This window comes from Streptopelia decaocto (assembly GCF_964273445.1).
Source record: "Streptopelia decaocto genome assembly, chromosome: 6".
NCBI lineage: Eukaryota > Metazoa > Chordata > Aves > Columbiformes > Columbidae > Streptopelia > Streptopelia decaocto.
In genome coordinates, this window is record NC_138660.1 from 25,802,776 (window position 1) to 25,808,775 (window position 6,000).

Genomic DNA, 6,000 nt, shown 5'->3' on the forward strand with positions numbered 1-6,000 from the left:
TCGTTTTAAAGTGTTATGCAAGAGCCACAGAAGTGGCCATGGGTCAATGTTAGTTAGCTGTGCTGCCAGAGAAGGGAATTCTGGAATACTTATGTCCCTCTCCACTGCTTTGTTTTTCACATGGCCTACAAAATGAATGGAGATGTTTCAGCTTGGAGAGCGCGTAGCAGGAACGGCGGGCGCGGAACGCAATCCATCCCTTTGAAAACCCACAGAATTAGAGCTTTGTCAGAGACAAAATGTGTTAGCTGCACTCATCGGGAGGGGAAAGACACAGAAAAGGAGACATGAAGAGGGGAGGGGAAGAAGCAGTGAGAAAAGTCTGGGTTTAATCTAGATGAGCTGAGAGCAGAGGATGGACCCATGAACAGAGGTTTTCTGCCTGTCCTGACCCGAACACGGGGTTTGGCTGCTTTTCTAGGAGAGGAGAGTGAAAGCTGTGAGGAAAGATGTCACTCAGTGCCACCAAATGAATGATGGAGATCACAGGAAAGGCGATATCCTGGGAAAGATGTGGAAGGACAATGATTAGAGAACACTTTATGGTCAAAACCTTGCATTTCAGACTGGAGGGATCAGTGATAAATTTGGGAAGACAAAAAAATGGAATTGGGACAGAAGTGTAAAACTTCAGGGTCAATCAAGCGATCAGTTGATCAAGTGACTGATCAATAAAAGAGAGAGAAGGACTGTGCCACAGACTGGCAAAGAGGAAGATAATAAAAAAGAAGGGATGGAGACTGGGAGAAATCACTTTAAGAGATGCCCAAGCAGTCTCCAATGACTCCTCTCAAATGAGCAGTGATACCTTCAAATCTTGCAGCGTTCCCTAATCAGTCCAGGGCTGAACCCACAGCAGCCGCTTGCTCTGGGGTGCATTAACTTCTCCATTAAGTGCCCATCTTTAAGAAAGTTTCCCATATTTGCGAGGCAGACATGAGCCCTGGGTTGGAAGAAACTGCTGGTGTATACATTGAGAAGGAGAAGAGCTGTTACGGCTGCATTAATTTATCACTTGGCAATTTCAGTGTGAGCCAGTATTTCCTTCTCTGCAAAGGTAAATGAAGATTGCTGGGCGCCAACATTGAAGCACCTTGAGAGGCAGCTGTGGAGCTGGCCATGGCATCACATCAATGACTGCAGAATAAGGACCAGGGTGATGTTGGGTTGTACCACAGCCCATCGCAGGGCACTGGTGACACCCCAGGGTGTCACAGCACGGGTGGACACGGCTGCAAAGGTCTGAAGCAGCCTGTGACATGGGGAGAAGGAACAGAAGGAAATCTAAGTCAACTCTGGAGTGAGCAATTAATGATGAAAGCAAAATCTGCCCTGGTTTCCTATTGCAAGCGCAAAATGAGGACGAACGGTTAAACTCCACTGTCCTGTCTGCCTAACATCGAGCACCGTTCCATCAGAAATTAAACTCTTGAGCAGAAATTCCTGTGTTTGCCTGGGTCTAAGGGCAAACTGCAAGGAAGCAGGTTCTCAAAGCTCCTGTAACTATCTGCAGGAGCAGCTGCCCAAGGTGCACTTGCAGTGTACCCAAAGCCTTCAGCAGAGGTGCCTGTATCCCCAAAATTACGCATTGCCGGGGCTGGTGGCTCTGTGACTCTGTCCCCAGCCCCACTCCAGTCTCTCTCAAGGGAATGGGGGAGCCTGGGGTTTCTCCAACTCTGTTCCCATTCATACTGGTGCAACAAAACCTCCAGCTCCCCAGACACCCGATACTGCAACCAGACTGGGCTCACAGGCACCAAGCGCCAAAGTAAAGCAAGGAGGTTTGCAAAAAAAACCTGCACGTTTGTAAATACATCCATCCCTTGCTGCACAGCAAGAAGAGACACAGTCCAGTTAAAAAAAAACAACAAAAAAAATAGACCCCCAAAAGATCTGACCTTCCAAAATTAAACACAACCAAAGATCCGACGTGCCCGTGACCAACACATTTCCAACAAGCTCTCCTTGCAAAACTAGCGCACGCTCTGCTTCCTCAGCTCTCTCTTACAATCCGAATTCAATCAATATTTGAAATTTCTCAGGGAAGGTGTCTCTCTTTCTTTTTCTTTCTCTTTCTTTGCTACATTACATGATCCAGCAGGTTTTGCTGGTATGGATGCAGAAAGTGTGTTACCACCTCTGGGTGAAGAGAGTAAGCAAATAGGAATCTGTGTTACACTATCAAGACAGGGGTGAATAATTTGTAGTTAACATCTGTCTAGTTCATTATCCCTTCATCGAAGCTTGACAAATGTGAAAACAACAATGAAAAATAGAAATTAATAGGAGTATTAGCACTGAATGCAACCTACTATAGATTTAATCCCCGCAAAAGAGCATACAGATGTGTTAGATCTTCTTTGTAACGACCTTTTATCCACCTTCCTGTCCTTGGGCATAAATCTATTTAAATTTAAAGACATCTATTTATATACACACGTGTGTCAGTGTGCGTGTCTATACATATGCATGCGTATGTGTAGAGCGGAAGGTTTTCTCATCAGTTATCAATTAAGGCTGAGAAAAACCACTTTGACTAAACTAAAGCACATGTGCATTTTGACCTTCTGGATGGTTTCTCTCCAGGCAGCAGCTGCTCCCAGTGTCCTAGCAAGGGAGGGGACCCGTGGGGTCCTGTCCCCACTTGTCCCCAAGTGAAGGGGTTGAATCATCTCCACGCAGGATGAGAGGCGAGGAGCATCAAGCCATTGCTCTGTCCTTACACCATCCTTTTCATGCTTTTTTTCTACATCTGCTTGGCTTGGAAGGTGCTTTTCACAAGAGCATCATGGAGATCTTGTGCAAAATTGAGGGGCTGCATTTGAGTGGAAAGCGGACGGTTGCCCATTTTTGTGGAGGCGTCTCCTCCAGCCCTGCAATTATTTAATGTGCATGTATGGGCTGCGAGGCTGAGAGGCGATTAAAAGAATTACAATAAAGCGCCGTCATGCCAAACCTCTGTAGTACCTCAGTGTTGCAGCAACAGAGCGAAAATCCATGGTGGGGAGTTGTCCAGACGATTGCGTATCCTCCAGACAAAACTGAGGACCTGTAAGGAAATGGGGAATTTCAGTCATTGCTACTTTCCTCACTGAAATCCTCTTGAAAGAACAAATGCTATTAAAAGAGCCACTCATCCACCCTTCAAGGTGACCTGCAAACGAAGAAAAATGAGTTTGTGGCCTTATTTTTGGCTTAGTTACGAAGGCCTGGAAAGTTGGCAGGGGTTTGAAGCAACGCTGGGATTTTTCCCTATTTTTTCTGTATTTGTTTTCCTGCTAGAATTTAATTCTCATCTTCCCTGGCACTCTGTGGCCAAAGTGAAATCCAACAGTCGCAGGGGACTGATGCTGGTACATTGAGAGAAGGACGCATGGTCACACATGGTTTGCCTCCAAAGGAGTAGAGGCAACACTTTTGGCTGCAGGGAGTTTATTTCTACAAGAGGAGAGAAAGCACCCATTTGGCTTTTGTTAGCCTCTGTTTAACTTACCGATCTAAGGAAATCTTGGGTGAAATAAGTGTCTGATAAAGATCTAATTCCCTTTCTCCTTTCACTGCCTGGTGGGGAAGTTCCTGTGTAAATTTGGCTGGATAGAGAAGAAGGAGAAGAGGAAAAAAAAAAGGTGTCTGTCAGGAAACAAAATGACTCATGCTAACAGCTCACAGGGAAGGAAGTAGGCAAGTGTTAAAAATGCCCACATGGAAATTTGGAGAAATTAGAAGCGATTAAATAGTCTAAGTCGGAGGGCTCTAACCTTGCCAAAAAAAAAAATAGAAGAAAGACTGGATGCAATAATGCAGCTACAGCTACAAGATAAAACAGGAAAAAGAAAACTTAGGCAAGTAGGGAGCAAGTACTTTAGTCCTTCTTCATGCCAGAGTGGGTTTGGTTTGATTGGAAATAATTCGAGTCATCAGCGACCTGACCCTGCTCTCCCAGGAGACCCAACAGGTTTCACCGCTGTCCCTCATGGGGACGGTCTGGGCTGTGGTGGCCACTCCACAGCTGCCAGACTCCAAAGAGAGGACAACAGCTACAGCAGTTCCAAAAACCTCAGACTTTGCCCTTAAACTGTGTTCTCCTACACATTGCAACACGACGGTCTAGTCTGCGCTTCACTGGGAACGGAGATACCTGGTTTCCCAGAGGCACAAAATTCCTGTGCAGTAGGAGAGATGGGGCACCAAACCTGTCACCGATCAAGAAACTTGGATAATCTAAAAGGTTGTCCACAACTGTAGGACGAAGAAAGAAAAAAATCTGATGTAACTGCATTTCATTTTTGTTTTGCATTTTTTAATTATTCCTGCTGGGAGAATGTGTCCATCCTCTTTATTCCAAAAGCCATCACTTATTTCCATGCCAATTTGGTGACATTTTGCGCAAGTTTAAACTTATCCTGCTGAAAACCAGCGGGAAGGGCCCTGGGTTGAAGCTCTAGACGAGCATTACCAGGGTTTCCTCGCAGGGGTTTGCCCTGCTGCCTGGTCCCAGCTTCTTCTCAAGCTTTGCCCCATTCCCGAGACATGTGAGAACGCAAAACAACCATGGAAACAACTAATGGGAAACTGAGGAAGAGAGGTTCAGGGGAACATCGAGCAGAGACTGTTGTTTCCCATTGATCCCTGCTCTTTGCTGAGTGGCTCATTTTACACAGACATTATTTGTAAAAGCAAAAGTAATGAATAAATAAAGTGATTTACTTACCGGCCCTGGCAGGCGGTGCCATGCAGGACTTTTCTGAGGACAACAGATGAGTCAGGCAACGTCGCTAAGCAAAGAGCTCGGGAGCAGCTGAACCCCCTTTTCCGTGGCCCAGGAGTCGGGGTGCCATCCGGGATAAATAAAGAACAAATTAAGCAGCACCCTGCAAATTACTCAAGTGGGTCACGAGACAAAAGTGCGGTGAGGTTTGAAAGGTTATTACAAGCAGGTAGGACGCGAGCACGTTTGATTTCCAGCAGAAACGAGGTTGTGGGTCCCCGATGGGTCAATGGAAAGGGGAGTGGGGCTGGGCCTCCTCTGGGGACCTTCTCCCTGGAGAACCACAGCAGCAACGAGATCCTCCAAAAAAGTGCAAGTCCCAAATCAAAAGTCAAGCCGCTATTAGAGGAAAGACATTAACAAGATCTAAACCGGTGCTATCCCGAGGTATTAAAATGTTGGAACTAAACCTGCCTTGGTGGCTGCATTTTAAGGAAACCTTTTAAAAGGATTATCTTCAGGAACTCTCTTTCAACAGCCTTTCCTTTAAGAGTCCTTCATGGTGATACTCCTATTAATTATGTTGTGTGATATGATTATGTATTTGTTCGGGGATGGGTTGGAAACACGAAGCAGGGCTCCCGTTTGCAGGTGTCACTGGCAATATGGAGCCGGGTGACTCCGGCCTTTGATGTGGTTGGCGGTTGTGCCAGGATCTGCGCAGGGCAGGCGTCCAGGTGCCGCGGATCGACGTTGTCACCAGCTTGTTTGATGTCGGGGTGATTGGTTGGCCGCTTTATTCATACGTGGATTCTTTCAAAAGACTGGCGAGGACCCCCCTGAGTGCCGGCTGAGGCTCTCTTAACAGGCAGCCGCAAGAAAAATTATATACGGATCTATATCAATACCTAGCTGAAGATAAAGGTGTATATTTTTATCTGTATATATAGGTATTTCCATATCTAGCTGTCTCTCTATTTAGCTGTTTTTAACAATAAAGAGGCGACTTCTCACACAGCTTTTGCTACTACGTTTGTACCAGAATAAAGAAGGTATTTCGCGTCCCTCCACTTCCAGCCTCTGCGAAGGTCTCCGGGAAATGATGGATGGTTTAGCAACCTCTGTCTTTGGCCACAGGGTCTCATCCTCGTTGTAACTACTCCCGCGAGTAAGGGCCGTCAAACCGGGAGCGCGGGAAGGAAGAAGTGACCTCCGGGGAAGAGCTCACCTAGGCCGGGTTTGGTTTAATACCCAGGGTGTTACTCACAGCGAGAGAGGTTTGGTCTCTGGTC